Below are 25,142 nucleotides of genomic sequence, written 5' to 3'. Positions count from 1 at the left end.
ATACTGATAATGTGCACTAAGAAAACCTGTGATGCATGCAAAAGGTCATCCACCATTCTGTCCCTCAGTTCTGTTGCTGCTAAATTGTAGAAGGATGGAAACGTATATGTTCACATAATGAAAACCATGAAATAAAGTACTGAAGGCTTTCTCAAGTCTTTTGATTGCATCATGTGAAGTATGTATGCCAACAATGGTGAACTGGTGGCATCAGGCCAAGTCTGGCACAGACAGATTTAGGCTTTCTTTAAATATGTTTGTCAGCAGATGCCAAGAGATTATCTGTCATCTGTATATAGGGAGGATTGTGCTTTTTTTTAAATGTGTGAAAGAAATGCATTTAGTCATCCAGTCTGTAGATGTGATATGGCATTACTTAACTCTAAATCAGAAGTACTCCACTGTTGGAGCTAAAAATATTTTGGCCTTCTTGGCGGAAAATAGTTCCTAAACTAAAATCTCTTCATAAATGCACTGTGAATTACAGGATTGGTGTCATGCAAGTGTTTGATATGCTGTGTGAACTGAAGGCGGATTATGAAACATGTAGAAAAACATACTGATGAACTCCCAGTTTAAAACTGTTTCAGAATAGGATCCCAGGAGGTCATCTTTTGACAAAGCAGAAGTTGTACCATGAGTGCCTCAAACAGAGATGAAGCTCGATTCCTATGAAAACAAAACAGCTATTGTCCAGGAAGGTTTCTTTACTTACTGTGTTCAATGTGATTATGTGCGGGTTTGTCCTCTCCTTATATAACTTAACTGAGTAAACTAGGTTTGGATCTTTGCTGCTTTTGTTTTTTAAACACAGGATCAGATCTGCTGGCTGTGTTGCAATTGATGATAAAGCCAGTTGCAGAGGCTTTTTAAGCCTTCATTCAACATCTCGGCTTTTAAAGTCTTTCTTCATGCTGAAAACTGTTTTTAGGACAGTTATGTTAGCCAGCCCTTGTTACAACGTAGAGTAAAGACGTATATTACCTAAAATAAGAAATACCAAATTTAGTGTTCCTTAAAGTGCTGACAAATGATAATGCACTGCAGTCTATTTTACCAGTTTTGAGTGTTTAAAAAATTAGTTATTTGTGCTGAGCTGACACCTGCTTTTCTGGAACGTAACCCCCACCATAGCTTCGTCCTGTACTTATTTTCTGGCTCACTAAACACATGTTATTCACTCAGATTTCATTTGGAGACAGGCAAAAAAGGCCAAGGAATAATTTTGATTTCTCTGAGGGATTCTGAATAAATGAATAAATTTAGATCCCATTGAATACAGATTTTGCATACTAACAGATAAAACACATGGTTACTACGGGGTGCTATTCTCCCTAAAATTTGTTTTGACATATGTCAGGGTGGTAATTAATTTGCAGACCATATTCATGGCATAGTGTGTGACCCTACTGAGATAACTTTGTTTACTCAAAATGGCAGCACTTTGTTGGAAATTTAATGGGGGTCCTCTCCGTTATGTATATTCATAAAATATCCTTCAGAACTGATTTCAGTTGAAGTATTGCTGTTTGGGAGAATCTGTCCAATAGAATGAGAAATAAATTATTACCAAATGAAATGTGCTTTCTCTTCAAAATGAAAAATATCATAAGTGATGTTTTAAAAAAAAATCTTTGAATTTAACGCCCTGCTAAGGCCATTGCATTTTCTGACACTAAATATTGTAAAGCAATGTCCGTTCGAGTAAGAACAGCATACAGAAGCTTCAGATGGAACTGTTGTAAGCCTAATATTTAATTTGGATATTTTCTTTTCTCTTTATATACACTTCTTCCTTTAGGGAAATTCTTTATTTTCAGATAAAAATATATATTCATCATCAGACATATCCAGGTAGCTGCATAGCACATGTAGACTGATATTTAATTCCAGCTGACTTTTATACTTAGAGTTTGTTTACATGCTTTGGTTCTTTACTTACACAAAACCCTTTGTTTAGTTACAGCAGTGGGATTTTTTGATAGAGGGGCTTCAATGCATGATTTTTCATTTTAGAAGAAAATAATTGGAAGAGGCTGGAAATATTGATGCTTTTCAGATGATGATATTCTTGCACTGGCAAAATTCTTGAACCAGAATTTAAGAAAGGTTAATTTTAATTGTTGCATCAGGATGAAATTTTGCATATTACATAAAGCAAATTTCAGTACCTGGACAAAGATCTGCTTGCCAATTGCTTGTACTTAAGTGAAAATTTGTCTGATTATTTATGAATTGAGTGCTATGTTAAAAACCTTGTCTTTCTACTATAGCATAGTAGTCTTTTCAAGATAGCCTTATGCTGCTCCATGTAATTTGCATTAGCTGCTGTGCTGCTTATGTTCTGGTGCAAGGTAGTTGTTTTGTCCTTCATTTTTGTTTCTCACTCTTTCACTTATCCCCTTTATCTCGTCATCAGAATACTTTCTATACATACGACTATTAGAAGAGAAAGAAGATGGCTAAATATGTAATGCTTTTGGAAATAACTTTGAGTGAACCTCAGTGCTTGAAAGTTTTGGCTATGACCCTTTCACCTACCACCTTTTTGGTGCCTCTTCTCTCACATCTCTGTTACATTTTGGTCTTTACATCTTCCTTTGATGTAGTTACACTCAACTAATGCTAAAATCGAAAGGCAAGTGAGGCACGGTGCATCATTCTGTTGGCAGTAGTAGCCTGAAAGAGACATCCGTGCTCCAAGAGGAAAGCTTTTGTGATAAAGCACAAAGTAGGAATATCGTTATTAGGTTGCTGAATGAGACTTTGAGTAAATGGCAGAAATCGGAGGCTGTGAAGCGATGTGGAATTCCCATGATGTCATTTCCAAAGCAAATCCAAGTGAGAATTGTCCTTTCCTATGGTTGTAGTGTGCCAGCATGCATCGGTGTGGAAACTGAATCATGCTACTAAGAACAGTCAATGAACAGGTAAATTTATTCATGTTTTCCACAACAGAGACAAGTTAATTTGTAAAATCTCCAGCCATCTTATAACAAGGCAGGAGCACACTATAAATCCACTGTAAATCCTCTAGAATTTCTTAATGGGAATGTAGTTCTGCTGCTGAGATCTTATATAAGTAAATGGAGACAGATTTTTAATTCCTGCATAATTCATTTTATTAACTATGACCAAGTAGAACATCTGTTAAAATTCCATAATGTTCAGTTCATGGGAAAAAGAGAGAAACCCCTGAGTTCCTGTTGGAGCTTTTCCATTTCCATTAATGTTACAGGACTCTAGCAGATGTCTTAAAGGACATTATTATGAACGAGAAGGCAACACAAAAGAAAAGGAAGTGCCTTGTCCAGTTTCCCTGTGTACGATAGCTCGCTGTACAGTGAGTTACTTCACCCTCTGCGTGCCTGTGTGCAGGTTGCAGCTTTGCACAAGCAGTGCCACGGTTAACTGTAGTGCCCCTTCTGTCCTGAGTTACTGTAGTTTGGAAGAACTGAGCGAGTCCTGAGTTAGTGTTCGGTGTGGTTTTAATCTAATTTGTCACTTTTAAAAATATTGCAGATGGACCAGGCCCTAGCCCAGAAGTAGATTCAAAAGGACCTAACATTAATATTAACCTTCCTCAAAGACAAAGGGGATGGAGGATGACTGGCTTTTTATAATTCACAGATATCTTGAAAAGAGATTGGGAATTGCTTTCAAATGTCAGTCTTTGCTGTTTAGGTAGCCCTGAGGAAGCTTGTCCTCTGTGTTGCCTCTTACACCCTTCCGAGCCAATCCAGGCTCTCTGCTTGTGGTGGCCTCCATTCAGGTAGAGATGGTAATGATCCTTTACTTGACAATGTTGTTTCAGAACTCACCTCAGAGCTCTGAATTTGAAAGAAAACTACTGATAAATCTGAACCTACTCTTGTACAGCATGCTATTGATCTTACTTTCAGTGAGATAGTCTAGTCATCACTTTTAAGAGTCCTATTTTATAAATTAGTAAAGTTGTGGGTTGTTTTGGGTTTTTTTTATCCTTATTTCCTTCAGTGTGTGCAAGTTGGAGCCCTAAGTAGATAAAGGCAGCTACTGCTGTCTTGGGAGGGAGAGAGCACTCCAAGCTATATTGATTCTGGGGAGGAGAAGTTCAAAGGAGCTAGTTCAAACTATGCTGTTGCATTAAGGAGTGGCAGCAGTGTGACAAACAGGCAACAAATTTGGGCTCTTCCCAATCTTGGAAAGCCAAGAAGTAATAATGTCTCCTGAGGAGGAGCTACTGTTTGTTGTATGTATGCTGCAGAACTAGTGTCCTGTTATAATGTGTGTATCAAAAGGGATATGGAGGATATGCAGTGCAGCCTACGCAGATGAAGGAACTAGCAGAAAAAAGGCCAACAAAAAAAAACACCCTTTCTTAAATGACTACCTGGGAGAGGGAATCTAAAGCAACTAGCAGCAAAATGGGCTGTAAAGGCACACCTGCTGCATTTTCCTAAATTTAAAGGGTCAGTGAACAAAGGATGCTGAGAAGGGTTTGTATAAAAATGTGAAACCCAGCTGAGAGATGTTGACCCTGTTGACTGAGGGAGGGAGGGGATCCCTGAGGGCTGAGCTCGATAGGGAGCAGTCTGCAAACAGGGAGCCTGGTTTGTTTATCCACTAGAGGTAGTTTTGCATGCTTTTCTTTTGTTAGGACATCTTTATATAAATATCCTGTTCTCCTAGCTGTTGGAGGTTTTTTTAAGTTTATCTCTGTTGCTGTAGGACAGAAAGAATGTTATTAATACATTCTTTTACTTGCACAATTAAAACTTTGATCTTCTATCATTCTCTATGTATTACAGAGCAGATGTTGATAGAAATAGGCAAACAGGACACTATCTTAATACAATATTTGGAAAAATAAACATCCTCCTTAATGAAATATGTGCAGTATCTGTCTTTTGTTACTTTCTGGAAAACTGAGCTGGCTTTATTTTCTTTTGCGACTCTAGATAGGTTAGGCTTAACCAGGAATTTGCCAGGCAGGATCCATAACACTGGGTTTTTTACTTCTACTGAGCAACCAGCATTTCTGTGGCTTGGGTGTTTCCACGTAGAGCAACAACAGTTTCATGAAAGGGATAGGAACTGTAAAATTTATTAACTAGCTAGTCCCTGCCATGTGGAAAACTGTGCAGAAGTTATGTGACATGATTAATGGGAGGAAAGTTGAAAAATAAGTCCCTGCTTCCCCACCCCAAACACTACTTAGTCTTGGAAAGCCTGTCACTGGAGTTGTATCAGCTTTTGTGTCACTTGTACACTTGTATCCTTCTAGATATCTATATTCAGGGGGTTTTAATTTTGAAAGGTGTCTAATGGTTAAAGGTAGTTCTTGTGGGGTAAGAGCAGGACACAAGCCCACGCTCTGGGCTAAGGGCTCAGGCACATCTTAGCTCGAGACCTGCGACACTGATAAGTGGACGAAAGCAGTAACTGTCTTTTGCTGTTATAGGTTATGCTCATTACCTTCTCCCCACAAGTGCTGGAATAGTACTTGGAAATTAAAATGGAGGTCTCAAAAAGCACTTATAAATGACTTCCACAGACCACAAAGTACTCCTGCTTTTTTAAATTTACCAGTTGTGGGAAATAGGTTTCGTGACATGCCTGAATGGCAAATAAACAGGCCAGGCTGGAGAGAGACCTAAAGCAAATTCCTTGTTGAAGTCTGGGGGGATGGGGGTGTCTTTTTTTTTTTTTTTTTTTGTCAAGCATGTGCAGTGATCTCAGGTTTTTTGGTTGAATGCTCTCTCTTCTCAGGCTACGTGCAGTATCCATATGTACTGGTTAGAATCAGAATGCAGCCATCCTTGCTGCCATCGATTTGCAGTTTACCAATGGAGCATACAATTACTGTATCTGTCAGACATCAGTGGATATCTTCAAATGAAAAGAATTTCATATATGCAGAGCGTTTCTGTATTTTGAAAACTACGGTCTTGCATCTAGGGCCTTTGAACGGCAAAAACACTTTGTGAACAATGTGCACTAAAAAGGCTTATGTGATTTGATAATGCAGTTTCTTTCCAAATGAATGTGTATGCAAGCAGAGTCTTGCAGGAAGCGTATTCTACTGCATGCTTGAAATACAGATACTATTTCCATACATTCTCTAAGCAGCTTACTAAAGCGTTTTTGCAAGTGATGTTTTCTGCAGCATTCATGGTGTAGGAATGTGTTTTGTGGGTCAGTAGCAACACTCCAGGCAAGAACAAGTTGGAAAGAAGAAAATGCCAAACTTTGTTCAGGTTTTCTTCATGCTGTGATATATTTTTGTTTCTTTGGGGTTTTTTTTGTTTGGTGTTTAAAATTTTATTTTAAATAACCCAAGTACTATATTCTTTACATTTATATTCTAAGTACTATAGTCTTTACATTGATTGCTTTTGATTTTTACATGTTTCACAATGGTTTGAAGAGCATATTCCACATGCTGTCTCCAGTGGAGGATGTGAATTTCCCCACTCTGCTTCCTCACCTAAACAAAATTATCTGTGACAAAGGATCAGGAAGTCATTGCAAATCCCTCATGAAGGAGAACGCACAAAAAGCATCCCTTTCCCTGATGAGAAGGTGAGACTGCACCAAGAGGGAGGACAGGCACCAAGAGATGTTCCTCATTGTAAATGGAGGAGTAAAGGCTTAAAATAGTAAAAGTACTAAGCAGCAAATCAAAGTAATTATAAGGGGTATTAAAAAAAAAAAAAAAAGCTATCTGATAGTGTCATTGGATGAGTAACATCTTTAAAGCTTTCCAGGGCAAACTAAGGATATTAGAGTTAATGGAATAACTTTGAATTTTCTGTCATTGTAGCCTGATGGCAGGACACTGAAGTCAGGGGAAGCCGCTACATGTCTAATGGGGTTAGACATTTGTGCCTACTTCTGTAAAATTTCGCTGGTCTTAACACTTGTGACCATTTAAAAGCAAGAGTCAAAAAAATTGTGGAGTTTTTGGCTGAATGGTGACTTTTAGTTATAATTCCACAGCTACATTCCACCATGGGCAACTGTATTTTTTATGTCTAAATTCTTTCTCTAGTTCTCAGTGGGAGGCAAGATTTCCCGTTCTAAGTTGTAGAGGAATCCTGCCAATGGCTGAAGGGTTGCCTGGCTGTAGCTGGTGAAGACCATATTTCATTCGTGGCTGAAGCAATTTCTGTATGTCTGTGCTGAAGCGGGTAATTCTCTAACCCTAAGAAGATATGTGCATGCAGTGTGTCTGTTTAAATAAAATCTGCACAAAGGGACATCTGGATGCATGTACATGGAAATATTGGTATTTTTAAAAATACCTTGTCAAGCAACTAGTCCTATAAATATGTGTAATTGTTCTGGAACAACAACCAATGTAGCCATTTTCTAAAAGTACAGGACTGTCTCTCAAGGATTAAATTCTTGCCTGAAGTAGACCAAACCATGATTTTGACAGCGGAAGACTTCCACCAGCAGAATCACAGTGCTGTCAGTATTAATAGCAATTATCTGTTTTTCATACTTGGGCTGTTATTACCTAGTTTCTCTACATCTGCGAAAAACCATAAGCACAGTTAAAAGAATCAGCAATCCAAGATCAAAAGCTTTTTCCCAAAATTCCTTGTATGATGTTATCTCAACCAGCAGTTCTGCTTTAACACAAAGACCCAAGTGTCTGCTCTGGTGAAGAGAAGATGAGCTTCAAGACCTGAGGGCATAGTGAGAGTTCTCGGGAGCAGGGCTGGCGTGGGACCAGGAGCCCAGGCTCTCTGCTTGCTGCTTGCCCTTGAGCTTGGCAGTGACTGAGAGCCTTTAGCACTTGTGAGTCTCCAGCCGCAAATTGAGTGGTGGCTGTTGTCTTGCTTTCTCTTTTATGAAAAAGATGTTTTCATATTCTGTAGCTTGTTGAAATAGTTCAGAAAGAGGGAGGTCTGAGGGCATTGACACATGAACTCCAGTGATTTGTTTGGGAGAGTCCCCTTCTTTCTGCTGGGAGTTTAGCACATCTGTAATTTAAATCAAAGTAGCACGAAGCGGTGGGCTTTGAGCTGGAGTTCAAAGGAGGGTCTGACATACACTAGCTTCTGCTGGTTCTGGTATGGGGTAAATAAGAGACCTCTGGCAGTGGGGTGAGGCAGGCAGTTGGGGTCTCTTAAATCACCACAGCACTGAGTCTAGGAGTCTGTCATCCATATCCTCAGTATGAAAATTCAGGTCTGTGGGTATCCATACTACTGTCCCTGTCAGTGGTGCTGGTTTTGGTGGGAACCTTAGCACTCAAATTACCATTTGTGCAGATTTGCAAAGACAGGAGTGATCATGATATTTCATCTGTAGGTACAACAGCAGAATTGGAGGGATGTAGCTAAAGCATGTAGAAGAGACAAAACTGATTTTAATCTAGACTGCTGCTGCTGAAACTGTGCCTTCATTTGACCGTAAATAATTCCACTCTCTCTATATATACACACACAATGCTTGCTCTGTTACTTGTTTACATTACATATAATATGTATATATAAATAAGTATTAGGCATCTACTGAGAAATATGAAACTGAAAATTGAATCTGAAACCCAAAGGTTATGGTGAAGGTGTGAAAAAGAAATGGGATCTGTGGCAGAGAGCTTATGTAATTTATCAGTTATGAAAATGTTTGGAAGCATGGCTAGAGAGGCACTCGTAAGAGCCTGCTACAAGAACAGTTCTTCCAAGGGCTTAATACAGATCATATTTCAATTTTTTTTAAAGACTAGCTTATTCTTATCTTGCAGGAAATAAGAATTGATTCTACTGTTTTAAGCATAGGAGAACACTTACACCATCAACACAAAAACCAACGATACTGGGAGTCATACCTAGCTTCAGAATATTTTCAGGACCTGATTTGGCTGATTTAAGTTAACGGAATAGATGAAACAACTTTCCAAGCTTGTTTAAAGGGGAATCTTAGTAGTGCACTAGCAGTGAATCCTTAGAGTAAGCATTTTGGCCAATTAAGGCAAAAGTTGTTAATTTTGGGCATTGGAACTTTTGCTTCTAGTTAAGAAAAAAAACAAAGAAAACAAAAGAAAACGAGAAAAAGATTGAAGCGCACTGACCTTTCTTCTTTCTTCCTTGCTATGGGCATCTTGATTTCAGTGCTACAAGCTGTCGTACACTAGAGGGCACACAACGCTTGCGATTGCTGCGGTGCCAGCCCAAGGAAATGCTTATCGCAAGGGATCTAATCTTCCGATGACCTGTGGATCTTGGAATTGACTTTTGCTTTAATCCTGCCTCTCATCCCAGTTGCAAAGGAAACATAAAATTTGAGACGTTATTAATTTTATTTGACTCTGGGGACTAGTCCCATTGAATTTCCTGGGACTAACTTGTGTGAGTAAATTGAGTGAGATTTAGTTGGGGAGTGATTTTATGGATTCCTATTTTTGACTTTGACTAGGTTTTCTGTGATGGAATTGATTGAATAAGATTTGTGGCATTCCCCTTGTAGTCTTGCCCAGAGGAATAATGCCTACGTGATCCTAAGAGAAAGGAGGTTTTATGATCATGACACATTACAAGTCTCCATGCTGAGACTTCATAGGTTATGAAGTAAGCGATTTTAAATTCTATTTTAGCGTCAGTTTTTGCCAAGATTCTGCATTTCTTTAGCTTGTCTGTTTTTAGGAAAAATACAATAAGCTTATAATCTTTGAGATAATCCCCATGTGGTGTGCACCTTAACTTGAGAATCCCATGTCATTTTGTATGTAGCTGGCAATGCATGTGGGGGAAGGAACAGGTGAGATGGGTGGTAATGTGATTTTCATTATTTTTATAGAAATGTAGGCAAAGCAGGCCTGGTGTGTATACTGCAGATGGAAATAGCGTTATTAAACCAGGCCCTTATCTCACTTTTATTTTTCTGTTAATTTTATAGAAGCCAATAAAGTGGGAGCTCTGCAAATTTTCTTTTTCATGCTTGTTGAATATGTGAAAATCGTGTTCTTGCTTTTCAAAGCCAGCAGGTCTAGCTACAGTAAAATAGAGCTTGGCCTGAATGTTTTGGCATCACGCTGCAGATACAGAAATGCCTGGGTCACTCTGCCAGATCTGGTTATTCCAGATGATAGCTTGAATCTTTCCCAGTTAAAGACTGCTAGTGATGCACAATATGTGACATGGATGAATTTCTGTCATGAGTAGACTGAGGCCTCTCAATGCTCTTTCAGGCAGAACAACCCCCAAAAGAGAGAGAGAGAAACGTAAGCCAGGATACTACCCCCACTTTCCATGGGAGAACAGCTAGTACATTGTATTCTGTATTTGTATTTGACATTGTAAAGTCTCTTAACTTAAAAAAGAGAAGAGCAAATAAAGAAGTATCCATACATATCGGAATAAATAATGTGCTCGTACCTCAGCAGGAGGTTATCTGCTCCATTCTTGGTTTTGCTGATATGAAATCCTGAAGTGCAAGAAAACATTTTAGAAGTCTCATGGAATATAAGACCATGAGGCACCTAGGTGAATGTTGTCTTGCTGACTTTAAATGTACTGAATGGCAATTAAAGCAAAAATTTGGCCCAGTATAATTTTGTGACTGGTTACATACCTCACAAGTTTTGGGTGGACTTCCCCCCCCCCCCCCCCCCCCTTTTTTTCTCCAAGCCTCCCAGCATTTCGCCTTCTGGCCTATACAGCTGTGCTGTACTTTCTATTTCTGGAATTGACCCATGTGGTTAGGTCAGTTTGTTTTAGCCTTGCTCCTTGTTGTTGAAGTAGAATAGCACATTTCCCCTAACTGCATGAAAGCCAGGGTAGACAATCTTGATAAATATGATTAATGGGCCTCTCTGTTTTGCTCTGCAGCTGAAGGCTTCCTGAGGTTCTGTGTCAACTGGGCTACAGCTCCCCAAACCAACCTTTACATAGAAAGTATGCCTCAGGTTCAATGATGTTGTTAAATATATTTTTATTCACAGCTTTTGCTATAGGAAAGTTTTTGCAGTTGAAATACAGTAATAAGAGTCTGAAGAGGTAGTATTGAAAGAAAAAGCAATTCATAAATGTGAGTGAGACTTTGGATTTTTTTCTCATTTGTCTTGTTACCCAGAAGTTTGTAGGTTACGTTTCCTGTGGCTGCAGTTAAGTCTGGGGTTAGTGAGGTGTTTAATTCCTTTCCTGGATCAGCAGGAGAGTAGCAAGTGGTGGTAGCTTTGAGTTGATTATAACTTGTTAGTACATGGAATATATTTGTAGGTTATTGTTATGTTTATTTCCAGTAATGTGACTTAAATATGGTATCCATAGAACTTGGCAACACTAAAGGTATTTTCTGTCACTTTTGTCAGAAGGAAAACCAAATGAAGTATCACGTTATCTTGATGAAAAATGCTATCCAGAGACTCCAGCAGTTATGCAATGGCTTTCAGAAACAGAATTAAAGAATATATGGGGGAAAAGAAACCCCCACATTGATGTGAGTGATAATAAAATAAAATGTGTAAGTGGCATCAAGAAACATTCAGCTTGTGCCTCTCTATTAATGAGCAAACACTCACGTTCTTGAGGGTACTCTGTGAATTGTCCTTAAAATTCGGAGGCCAGACTTCTGCCCTGCATGTGTGAATTGCTGGCTGCAGCACAGGCTGAATCAATCCATCTGGCTTTCCCGGTGAGTGCTGTGCAATTGTAATTGCTGGAGCACATCAGCATTCTCAACAATTGAGTACCAGTCTTAATAGCAAATAATCCTCTTGAAGTTGTTCCCCCCTCCACTGCAATCAAAGGACAGCTTTGTTAAGGCATTAACTAACAAATTAGCTGCTAAATACTGGTAATAACCTATTTCCCATAGATTGCTTTTTAATTATAGCCTAAGCTGTGTGATTCCTGAAATCGCTTCTTTGGCAAACCAATGTTTGTGGTCATTTCCAACCACTGTAACTAATTGGCAAAAAAAGTAATTTTTAGTCTTTACTGATATCAGAACACACTTTGCTTATATATTCCTGCCTACAGAAATACTTTCTCAGCGTTTCTTTTAACTGTTATCATATTTTAATTTAAATGTATTGGGCTGTGCTGTGAAATTGTTGCTCTAATTTTACTTCCATGTACGATATATGTACTCATTAGATTTTTGGATAGCATAGGTATTTTCCGCTTAACTGTTACAAGAAACTTTTCCTACGGAGGAGGAGGAATTAACCACTTTATTTTTATATGTATTGGTTAATGCAAACTATTTATTTTGCTAATCTGTGTCTCAGCAACCATTTAGAAAAATAAATGATGTTTGGTTTTTGAAGGGAGGGACAATTTTTTGTATATTCATTGCTTTTCCTCCCCAGACTTCAATAAAGGCTGCACATCATTCTGCTTCCCTTCAAACCTGACTTTTTTTGATAAGGGATCACAGCCATCAAAATTGGCAAGCGTTAAGCTTGATAATTAGTTCAATATAGTGACCAGTTCTGTGAATTATGAGTTCAAAGCAACATATGGACATGGATGAAATCAGATTTTGGCATTTCTCACTTAGATTGTCTCAGGACACTGCTGGATCTTCTTTGATCTGTAAATAACAACTGCAGTTCAGTGCCTTACTTAAAATACATCAAACGCATTCATGACTTCTGCTTTTACATATAGACCTCGCCTCTAGTTACAGTTTTGAATCAGATTGATAAAGCTATTCATGTTTTGAGATTTCATAGAGAAAGCTACCGAAGATAGCTCTTTTCATTCTTCAAGTTTTAAGAGAAGCAGCAAACATTCCTCATCTTAATGTGCATCCCAGACTACATCAGCAGATGCTGTATGAAGTCAAAAGCAGCCATGTCTTGTATTGCAGATCCTCTACAACCTGATGGCAATGGGTGTCTTCCTTTACTCTTTCAGCAGGATAAAACAAGTGAACCAAAGGTTTATTTTCACTGCACCATGCAGTAACTTAATTCAGTAACTCCTTTCCCTGATGTAGCTTGTATATAGCAGCCTTTTTCCTATTTCTGAACTTTGCGGTGGTTTGAACTGTGATGTGCCATATAGCAGAAAGTAGCTGGAGATAACCAGGTAGGCTCTATTGGTTACTCCTTAAAGATATGCACAGGTGCTGGCCTAGTTCAATAAACAACATTGCCTTTCAATAGTTCATTAAATGCCCTACCTCTGGGCTTATCAGTTACTTATGAAAGGGCTGTATGATTTCTTGGCAGCAAAGGAATGTGGGGAGTTAGGGCTTCTCAGTGTTTTACTATCAGATTTCCAGCTGGATAACTTCATTGCTTCTAATTTAACTCCCAAGTGTTGGCCTAGAAAAGTTCAGCATTCAGCGGTAGTGGAATGGGGTTTTTTTCTGCTGCGTAGTTAGTGCAATTACCTGAGTTCTACACAAATGATTAAGAGCTGTTTTTGTAGTGCTTTGAGGTCTACTGAGATAAAGTTCTTGTCCTATACCACCCCTAGTATACAACTTTGTACTCAGTGAAAGTTTACTGCAACCCTCCATCCCCACCTAAAAACCCCATAAGCTTGAAACTTAGCTGAAAGACCAGCTTCTTTTCTATGCAACCCTGTCGCTCTTCTGTTTATAGTCCCTTGATAAGAAGCCAGATAACTCACACCTGGGGCATTTATTTCTCTGGGTGGCAGATGAGAAAAGCCAGGCAGGCAAATTAGTCTTTGCCTGATGGGATCAGACCCATGTTCTGTCCAGTCCAGTATCTTGCCTCTCCTTGGAGCCAGATGAGAAATCCTCAGGGAAGTCAGGAAGTAGGAAAGGTGCCCTGGCTTACAGCTGGCAGCTGTTAAAAGGCAAGCATTCAGATTCCCTTCAGCGAGTCCTTGTTCCTACCAGAACCCCCAACAGAACTGACTGTAGAAGTAGGTACTACAAATCCCAAACTTTTACATTAACCCTTTTAAAATGGATGCAGCTGGCTCAGGGATTTCTTACACCAATGACTGATATTTTTTGGGGGGGCAATTTATATTTATTATCTGGGAAAACAAATGATCCTTCCTACTTATTCCCCATTTCTTTCCCTTCAAGAGTCTTCTCCAAAACTCCTTTATTTCTGTATCCTCCCTTGCAAAATATCATCTTACACAGATAAAAGTTTATCTCTGTGGGCCAAATCATGCTCCCACCAGTGTTTTCCTGTTGACTTCTCTCTCAGTACAAGTTGGGGCACAACCCAAGACCGTGTGTCTCCCAGATTTGTGTGGAAGAGGCTTCTCCAGGGTGACGGTATGGTGGTCCCTCATCTTTGCTGCGAAGTCTTTTGAACATTGCAGTCTGTCTGAAAAGCAATAACCAGAAGAACAGCTAACAAAGCTATGGGCAGAGAAGATGTTTCAGAAAGAGAAATTCTCACCATGAGAATTTGTGGCAGCATTGGAACAACTTCATCCCACGCCTGCTGTGCTTGGCAGAGGAGTTCAGTTCTGTGTTGGGGAGGGTGAGAAGCTGTACACATCTAAAGAACCCTGAGGTATGTAGATATAGTGTGATGTGAGAAAGAGTTGTCATCAAAATTCAGCTGGTGCTGTCATAAAAAAGAAAGCAACAGCAGAAGACAAGGAAAACCTGAGGAGTGGTGACAGCAAGAGCATTGAGGTGCAGCAAAAGAAGTTGGTGCTCTTAGTGTTGTGTAAGGTCTTGTGTTTAATTCCAGTTTTGGTCAGAACCTGACAAGGGGAGGAAGAGTTTTCAGCTGGTTTTGTCCTTTATCTCCACTGATTTCCCTTTGGGAGCAATGGACTTGCTCCTGGACACTTGAGGGTTCTTGTCACGTGCTCTGGCTGGCTGTAGGGCCTTGTGTTTTGCAAAGGGAACACGCTGCAGAAAGGAAATGGGTAGCACATGTAATTTTCAATGTGAGAAATGTTTGTGGATGCTGTCAGTGTGGTGTTCTTTTCTTGCCAGTTCTAAAGGCCTTTGGTTTCTGTACTGGCTTTTGAAAACGAAGAGAGAGCGGCACGGCAGGGACCATCTGTCTCTGTTTTTAGTTCTTTCAGAAGTTTTGATAGACTCTGCATTTTCTAAGATAAATCATTCAGTGAAATTTTACTCTTTAGCTTGAGTAGTTAGTATCATTGAGCTACTTAATTTTTATTTTCCTCGCTGCTGTTCAAGCTGAAGATTCTGGTTTGACCAGTTGGGAAGAAATGGGCTCATTGGCCTTGGAATTGGCTAAGAGGGTATAATGAAGAGCAAAAGGACAATGAGGGCTGCTCTGAGAAGGTAAAAGGGGTGCCTCTGTGAGGGCTTTGGGACTGAATCTCGGCAGGACTTGTTTTGTAAATTGATATCTGAAGCTTCTGGGATTTGATAGAATTAGATTCTGAAGTACATTATTCCTCTTTCGGTGGTCTCTAGTATTTGTACCAAAACCGTATTCCACCGAATTATATTTTATGAGGTTTTTTAAGTTATTCTTTTTTCCCCCAATTTATTTATCCTTTTTGGTGCTCTGAAATATATGCATGTTTTCTGAGTGCTAACAGTTCATCTTGAAGTAATGAGCAGAAATTTTGTTCCGGATTCACAGCGCTGTCACCAGTGGTCTCTATTGTTTTTTCACTTTGGTTTTAAGTTTAGACGTGTTTTTCATCTGTTCATTTTGAATTTTAGATAGTTGAGAGATGCTTACTCTGAATATTTAATGGCACTAACCATTATTTTAAGAACACGTAGTTTCTGAAAGAATGCAATTAGAAACTAAGCCCAGGAATTTCTGTGGCAGGTCAGGCACTTCTGGCCTCAACTGTCATTGACTGGAAGAAGAATAAAGCTCACGATGCCTCTACAAATCACTGAAGCATTCCCTTCCCTGATGTTATGATACGTGTCATATGCTCTGTTGAGAGACAATATGAATGTGCCTGGTGGATAAATGTCCTCTGGATAAACTTGGATGTTACTGTGCCTTCTCACTGTGCCTTTTATGATCCACATCTCATAGACTGATGTGTATATGTAAAATATGAGCCACTTTTAAAAAACCAGAAGCATGTATATGTCTAATGACCATGGAAAAAATGAGAAGCAAATCAGATGCTATGGTGAAAGTTTCAAACACCAGCCAACAAAAGAGCCCTGATACGTTTGTTTTAAATTCCTGTACTTTTTAGAGCCTATTTTATGATTCTTGATGCTTGATTGCGAGTTTTAGGAGGGGGTTTGAAGGAGGCAGTGTAGTTGTGTGATTTAAGAGGCTAGTGAAATACATGGCCTCTGTGCATGGTGAGTGAAAGCAAACTCACCTTGCCTAGATATTCCAGAGGCCTGTAAGAGAAAATAAATGAGGGAAAAACAACAACAATTTGAGTGAGGAAGAAATAGTTAACAATAAATGTTTGGGGCTGGCAAACCATGGGGAGGGAATTCTGCCCAAGATCCTACAGGACTGTAGCATGTTCAGAGTGGTAAAAGGCAAGATGCAAAAGATCTTTAGTCCTTTGTTTTACTCTTGTATCTGAGTCGATATGTTGCACAGATCTACGGGTCAGGTGAACATAAATTGTGCTGTTGGAATTTATCTGGCCAGTAGCTTAACCTCTGACTCACCCCAGCATGGTACAGCATTACAAATGTAGTCTTCAAGGAAGGATGAACAAATTTCTTAAGCCATTGGGCACAAACAAAACCTTCAAAATCAGTCAAGAATACCTCCTTGTTCCACTGCTCTGTCACCCCTTGTGCCCTGGGATATATTTGTTGCAGCTAATGCTAGGAAAATTCAGTCTGTCTGTGTTCTGTGCTCAGAATGACTAAAAGTACCTTTCCTCATTTTGTCCAGCTCATGTTTAGTTCAGTGTCCTTTTAAAAATTTTCAGACTACCAAGTGTGATGACTCTGAGCTAAGCATATGAATATCCATGGTTTGACAAACTAACCTCTTTTCTTAATTTACTTCAACAGAAGGGAACATAAAGATGGGAATGCAAAAGTGTGGTTTTCTTGACAGTCCAAGCAGTTTAGGAATTAACTACTTCAGGACACAGGAATCCTGTGTATTACTAAGGGACCTGAAAAGAATGTGTCCTCTCACCTGTGATTTCATTTTACCTTCGTGGTCTCCCAAAAACCACCAGACATGCAGTGTTCCCACTAACAGTGGGGAAGGAGCTTAGTGCCTCCAGAAACAAATAAGACTGTTTAAGTGCTTAAATCTGGTTTAGCTCTTTAACTATTAAGCATATGAGTTGGAAATGTCTTTTGTGTGTGTAAGGGAATTATTCCCATTGCTAAATTTCCTTTCTCTGGAATTTCCCTCATTTTTAATTAAAAAAGGGAGCAGAGCTGGGGAATATTGGTGGAAAGAAGCCAACTCAAGGATCCAGTATGAATTTTGTGATGTGTAGGTAGCTGAAAGATCCTGCCTGGTTTATGGGGCAGACACTGAAACATGGGACCACTTGCTGAGGTTAATGTTTGATCTCTCAGTCCCCTTGGAAATGATGATCTTGAAATGGGATGGCCTAGAACAACTTGAAAGTATTTATTTTCCCAAGGCCCGTGAATTGCCAACACAGGGAGTACTTTTACTGTAACAAAATACTGTGTGTTTAAAGAGAATTCCTTCTTTCTGAGGAGAAATGTGACCTTGATTAAATTATTTCTATTTTTAATCAACTTTAAGGTCCCTGGAACTTCTAAAGTTCTCAGCAGCTGTTCCTCAGATGTCTGCTGGCCTGTTGGCCTCACAGATTTTCCCATCTCCTCAGGAGGACTAAGGACTCTGAACACATCCTCAACAGCCAGAGATAACATTTTGTGGCCAAAAAAGACTAAGTGGTGCCCTAAGCTTGGGAAAGGGCTCTGTAAATGGTCTCTGGAGCTTCCCCACAGAGGCTATATGTTGGAGAACCCTGTTAAAGGGCACTTCAGCTTTAATAGTTGTACACTGATCCCCAAACACTGGATCTTCTTTCTGCTGCCAGTCTTTTTGTGCATTATGTTTCCTTTGAGAGCAGAATACAGGCAGAATCTCTTCGCCTTTTGCTTTACTGTTTAATCCAGCACCACAAACCAGAAATCCTTGGGGTTTAAGAAGCTTCACCATTTATTTACACAGGTCTGCAGTGGCTTTTTGTTTTCTTTGTTGTTTCATCTGTGGTTTTCCCCCCGCTGTGTTTTGGATGGTTGTTTTCTATTGGAAATTCGAAAAGCCTGTTTAGCTGCATGCATGCTGCCTTCCCTGTACACCTGGTCACCTCTGCACATGGTGCAATACAGGACCAGCATCCAGTTCTCAAGGCCATAGCACCTCTTGTTTACTGAAGTAGTTCTATAAACAGCAGAAACACAATTTCCTATGGACCTCTGATCCACAGCCCCTCTGCTTTGCCTGTTTGCGCTGACTGAAGCTGTGCTTTCATGGCCCCAAAACTCGCTCCTACAGCCCTGAGCTGTTGGTTGAGCAGGTGATAACAGATGCTGGGGCGCTTCCCCAGGTATCTGTGTGCTGGTTGCCTGTCTGCGTGTACCTGCTGTTGGCCTGTCCAGCAACCACACAGATAGTTCAGCTCCTTCTGCAGCTTTTCCTACAAAGTGGGATTGCTAAATTGAGTCTCTCGGCTCAACTGAGATGCTTACAGATGTGTCTGGCATGCTTGTTTGATGTTCACAGAAGTTTTAGTTTTGTCCCTACCTCTGTCTTATTTGCCTAAACTCAGATGATGAGTTCAAAATCTAAGGAGAGGGAAACAGCAGGCGCCACTTCAGTAGCAAACCAGCCTAAAAATGTACCTCTGAGCAGTCAGAGACAAGATGTCAGTAAATATCCTACTGAATGGATCATGTTCCATTACTTACTGGTACAGCAGTGAAATAATTAGTTTTTTGGAGCCAGATTATAAGCATGTGTGGAGATGGAAGCATTAGTACTGATTAAGTACTGTACTAACCAAATATTGTCATTTATTGTGTCTCAGGTACCCATTGAAAATATATGGGCTACAGTCCAAATACCTGTGGAGATTAACAAGTTGAAGGTTTAGTTCAGGGCACTCCTGAAACTACTCAGGTATTAAAAATGAGGAATACTTCTTGGTACAAAACGTCCTTTCAGTAGTTGTTATGGATAGTCTGTGCGTAACCAAAACATGACACGGGTCTGAGATACCACTTTCCTTTTCCTGGTAGATATGAGACTGTTTAACTGAAGATTTAGTTATGGAAATTTCTCTCCATGAGCAGAATTCCATAGTTTATTATAGTGAAATTCCCGAAATAGCAAAAAAAAAAAAAAAAGCCTATAAAGAAGGATCAGGGAGTTTAAAGCTGAGATATTAGAATCGCATGGTGTTCTATGTGCACTGGGTTATAATGGCCCTTCCCCATCGTGAATCAGACTTGAAAATGCTGTTACGTTTGCACAGGTGGAGTTTTGCCGTTGTTGGTCTCTTTTCAATTAATTGTATCCATACCAGATAACTGTTACAGGTACTTGAATGGGCTTAGAAATCTCTTTCTTTTGAGATGTCTGGTACTTCACTGCTTTTAAGCTTTAGCACTGGTAGTCAGGTTTTATGTAAATCTATCAATGTTATTTCTACCATTGGTGATCTTATTTCTGACTATAAGCACTGCTATTTAATTCTGTCAAAGGTGTTTCCGTAATTAAATTTATAGTGCGGCTTAATAACAGTTCAGAGAGCATAAAGCTTCCAATGTGTTTTAGTTCTATTTGAAAATGGATACCCAGGCTACAGTTTGGGTCAGAGACAGTAAAATTGGATAGCATTTTGTGACCTTAAAGCTTTTCTGTTCAATCATATCTTAACATTCTATATTACTGGAATGGAAAAGATTTTTGTACAAGCGTATTTTGAGGTATTTTAGCACAGTAAAGAAAAATCTCAATAAAATAGAACTGCTGGCATTTCTGTGTATTAAGAGCTGTTCTGCTCTCCAAGCACCTGCTAACTTAAGTGTGAACTGTTTGAATGAGATGTTTGCAGGGTCAGGCTGCTTCCAGGCAGCTAGATGGAAGATACCCTGGTTTCTTTACTTGACGAAGCATGTTGAATTAACAGGAAATTACTAGTAGCTTGTCTCTCTCCTGATTGTATTTTTCCATGAGAATAATCAGGAGATAAAAGAAATTTGTTGCCTGACAGATAAATGAGGAAACAATCCTTTGACAGTAAAGAAATGACAACGTTAGAAAATCCTGTCGGCCAAAAGTATTTTGCAGTTTTTGGAAACAGAAGTATTGTGAATATAGGTGCAGCACAGATGCCACAGCTTGAATAAACTTTCTGATCAAGGATACAGGTGTACCTTTGGATGAAAGAATGCAGAGTTGAGCATTGCTCCCTTTTTAGTATGAGCTTTACCCCAATATATCCTTTAATGCCTGTGCTCACACTAACAGAAAACCTTTTGATTGCTAGTGCCTATAAAGAGCAGATGGTATCTTCTGAATGTGTTTTAATATGAGAAGGTATTGAGTATAGATTGAGTCCGTGCATATTTTAAATCAACTCTGTCTGTAAACTCCATTTCAGTGTTACCTGTGCTTTGAAGAACTTACGATATTTAATATGTCTACAGACATCCCATAAATCCTTATTCACCCCACCTGCCTTTCTGTGCTAAGTTCCTGCTGTTACAAGTAGAGCTTTGATGAATATTTAGATTGCACTATAAAGTTTGTTCTTTCAAAGGTATGGATTTTCCTCATGGAAAAGGCTTTGTTTCTGTACAGAAACACACAGGAGAAAAGGATTGTCTTATGTCTGCAGCTGACCAGTGTTGCATTTGGGGTGGGAATTAATAGTTCATCCTAGAGCAGCAGAGAGCAGCAAATACAGTTTCCTGTTATCCCAAAAGCTCGATCAAAGAAACAAGTTTAGTATATACTTAGGATTTTTGGTACTAAAGCCATCTCTTCCCCTTGTTCTGAAGTTATTGCAATAATCATTATCTTGATGGATATTGTTCTGTTTGTTACGTGCTTGTTAATCTTGTGACCTTTCCTCCCCCCCCCTTCCACCTTTCCAACATTCCATCAGAAGTATCAGACGTCTCAGTCATAGGAACCTGGCTGGGCTTCCTTTGTTTTCCCTCCTCAGGAATCAGCTATTTATTATGAGATAGTTTTACATATGCAGCTGTCTGAAATTACAGCTCCCTCTTCTGAAAGGGGATGTTTACTGCCTCATTAATACCAGTTAGAAGTCCTACTTTATAGCATTACATTAATAGGAGCAAGGTGGAAATATTAGTGGAAGGCCGAGGTCTGAGATTTTCATTAGTGCTTTTGAGTATCGTTACTGTCCTTGTAAAGCTACAGGTAAGCCAGTGTTCTTGTGAGAAATGTGTGACCCTTGTCTGGCCAGATGGTTTATAGAGCTTTAGATTTATCACATATCATCTTCCTTGTCTTTCTTTATAAATGACCTCTTTGTGATGCTTTCTACTAGACAGCTGTTTGATCAGAGTTGACTTTGAGAGGAAATGTCTCCTAGAACTTCCTGGAAGACCTCATAATTTAATGGTTTAATTTTATCTTGAAGCATTTGGGTTCCACAGAAAATCTCTTGTATGTGTGTACATGCACTCATGTAAGAGGAAAGCTGAGATCTTGCAGCTACTAAACAAGAAACCTGGATTGTTTACATGCTGCTTTGGGCTTCGGAGCAAAATTGGAGATCTGCAGACATAATATGAATGTCCTTTGTGTTGCTGGGGAATAAGATCCATAGGTGAGATGTATTCTTATAGAAAATGCTTATCCAGAAGTTTTTCTCTTCAGGGAATTTATGCTTCTGAATGTAACAGTAATTATTAATGGAAAGAGATTGTGTTCTCAGGTGGACTTCATGGGTGTTATCATTGTATATCTGAGCTGGCACGTTATGTTTGGGTCCTTCAGCCACTGCTGTAATATGAATAATGCATACAAACCTGTTCAAAAGCAAAGCCGTACTGTTTTACTGACTGTCCTCTGAGCAAAAGGTCATCTTTGAGCTGATGACCTTCTAGTCCAATGGACAAGATGAAGGGCTACCATTTTTTCCAGATGTCAGATTGAGAAAGATTGAGTGCTTTGCCTGAGGTTATGCTCCTAACTTCCTATGCAGTTGGGGAATTCTCCTTATTGCCAGACCAGTTTAAGAAATGAAAGACTATCCTACTGCCTCACTTAAGGGTTTTTGTTGTGAACTAACAGTTGAGCACACACATGGCATATTGCAAGGCTCTGAGAGTTGAAAGTGTCACACTGTCTGACTTTGCTAACAATCTACTCAGCAATTCAATGTACATATATGGTGACTTCTCTCCTGTTCACTTCTGAGCTCCAGAATAACATAGTCCTGTAGCTCAAGCTTCTGCACCACAGCATGCCTCAGACTACACAGGCTTGCACAGGCTTTAAGGGTTATACTTGTTTCCCACAATTTTCTGCGTGTTTGTCTCTAAACGAACCATGAAATGATTCAGTGCCCGCATGTGGTTTTAATAATAAGCGTATGTGGGCAAATGAGAAAATACAGAATGTTCGACTGGAAGTTTCCAGCATATGATATGGGTTAAAATCGAAGTAGGTTTGTAGTACAGCGTTTGTCAGAATTGGTTAATGACTTTTGGGTTATACAACATTTTAGATGAGACTTCTCTCTATAACCTGTAACAACTGTTGAGTGGTGGAAGGCTCCATACTTAATCAAGGGCAGACTTGGAGCAATAAGTTCCAGTTTGATCTTCACTGGGATCTGATTGTTTTTCTGGGAAGTTTGTGTGTTGTTGTTGGTTTTGGGGTTTTTTGTTTTGCTGCTGTTATTGTTGGTTGTTGGGGGTTTTAGGGTGTGTTTTTGAGAGAAAGTGCAGCAAGTAGCTTTCTGATCTTGTTTCAGCTGAGAATTATGTCAAGGGCTTGTAATTCTTTAACAGGAAGTCACACCAGGCATCCACATCTTGAAAACTACAACTGCTGTAGATACATTCTGGCTTCAGGTGGTCTTTTCAGAGTCTAGAGCAATCATTACCCTCACTGTGTATCCCCAGCTTTGCAAAACGCTTCTGAAAAGACTTTGTGTCTTTCATTATTATTTTGTTAGCAATAAGTTCTCAGGTTTTCAAAATCTGGTTTTCTGTTCTTTTCTCCCACCTCAGACATGTTCAGCTCTGATGTTCCTTCTTCCGTGCATACTGAAGGGAGATTGTGACATCCCGCTAGCCTGAAATCAGAAGAAGAAATTTATTGCTATCAGATGAGAGAATCTCTCTTAGACTATTCTGACTCTATATTTTCTTTTGCTCCCAGACTTGAAGGGTTAATGTTGGATTAGATTTAACCAGCTTTTGCTAACAATCTGGCTTAAGCTTGTTGATGAAATATACAGTGAGAATTGCCTTTGGCAGTCTTTGAGACTGATGTCCTTGTGCGTGAAAGGGAGGAAAAGCATTGGAAAAGCCACAGGGAGGAAAAATGATAAATAAAGACAAGTACTTGAAGATTTTCTACTAAGGAGAAAAGAAAAATCTGTTCCTATGCCTGTGATGAGAAGGTGAAGTAGTAATGACTTAGATTGCTCTGGGGAACTATCCAACAAAGCAGCACCTGAGCTGATAATCTGTGCAGTCCATCCATCAGGAGGGGCGGTTAAAATAGGTTAGAGAAACATGTTGGGAACAGGCCCTGCCCTTGGTAAATGGCCTTTGGATCTCATTTCCTCCATAGGACTGCAATTCCCAGGAAAGGCAGGTGTATTTGTAAGAGAAGGTGAACAAGAAATGCAAGGGAGCAGAGCTATTCTGGTCACAGCAGTGCTTTGGGTATCATGTGGAATAAGAAACTTAAGTAAAACAAGTGGACAAAGCCTATCAAATTTGTTAAACTTTGCCTTTCTGCACTTGTGTTACTGGAAGAGTTGTTTTTCTATGGTGATCTTTTCAGTATCTAAATGATGTGTCAAGGTGACTATGTTGTATAGGAGTAACTGAACTTGGTGTATAAGTGTGTATATAAGCCGTGCTGGGCTCCATTGGTTTCTTCTCACTGTGACCTTTGGGCACCAAACTTGATCGCAAAGAGGAGTTGTATGGCACATGTATAGATCTTTTTGCTGCACTGTGAAAAGCGTACATCTGCTGGAAGCTCTGGTCAGTGTAGAGGTCTGAGTGCCAGCAAGGAAACCGCAGTAAAATTTGCTATAAATCCTGCCACCTCTGTAACTGACTTACGGAAAACTTACAAAAAGTGGTTTTGACCCAGAAATTTGAAACCAGTTGTATGTCATCCAGGCATATAAGCTGGAGAAGGCCAAGCGGTCTGTGCTTTGGGAGTGCAGAAGATTTCAGAAGTACACTGAGATCAAGGGAAGAGTAGTTATCCACAGCTGTTCTTGCTTTCCGCCTCGCTGTGGAAGTGGACTCTACCCCAGGCAGTTTATGGGACTTCTCTCAAAGTAAGGGCTATAGCATCCAGACAAATATTTGCACATTCTAGAGGGAAAACGCACTTCTCTGAAGCAGAAACATCCCAAGGTGCTGTAGATGATAACACCTGTATGCAGTTATTTTATCTCTGGGCTCATCGGGCTTTAGGAGTGGAGCCATATCTTAAAGAAGCTGTCACAGCAATCCTTGTTTGCCTCCAAGGTGTCTCCTGAAGTGCTCCTGCAGGTAATTAATCACCTAATAAAATACACTCTTTGACAGTAGGTGGAATTTGGAAATTAATTTGCACCCCTTAAATGAGGCTTCTGAAACTATAATTATCATGAAAGGAAGAAACGAGCTGTGTCAGGTGTATAAATGATTTATTTATCAAGAATAAACTGTCACCAAAGTGGCACTTAAACTTGCAGTGTCTGTGCTTCATTTCTTTTAAGTGAATTAAGCAATGACGTTTGCCTTCCCTCCCATATTTGCAGGTCCTGGGGCAAATTTTCAGTTGTTTGTGAAGTGTTTGGTATAAAAGTGACCTGTAACAAAATTATTGCTGACTTTTCCATGTTCTCTTTTCTAATGTGTGATCACTCCTTGCTGCCCCATCATAAGGTGCAATGCCTTATCCCCAGAAGAGCCTCTGGCCTCCCCAGAGGACACCACAGACCTTGTGCAGCCCAGTTGGCCGTTTGGATTTCTCATCATCCCTCCAAATGGTGGATTTTGTGAACTGGGTGTTGGCAGCATCAGGACATAGAAAGGGGAGGAAGTTTTAA

The 25,142-nt window shown here is 39.7% G+C and overlaps 1 protein-coding gene across 8 annotated transcripts in view; it reads left to right on the top strand.

Annotated features, from left to right (window-relative positions):
* The window catches only part of SLC25A26 (solute carrier family 25 member 26), a 94,913-nt gene that overhangs the window by 23,204 nt on the left and 46,567 nt on the right, over nucleotides 1–25,142 (top strand). The gene's annotated exons all lie outside the window — the stretch shown is intronic.

This window comes from Phalacrocorax carbo, chromosome 6, assembly GCF_963921805.1.
Source record: "Phalacrocorax carbo chromosome 6, bPhaCar2.1, whole genome shotgun sequence".
Classification (NCBI taxonomy): domain Eukaryota; kingdom Metazoa; phylum Chordata; class Aves; order Suliformes; family Phalacrocoracidae; genus Phalacrocorax; species Phalacrocorax carbo.
This window is presented reverse-complemented; position numbering and strand designations above follow the sequence as displayed.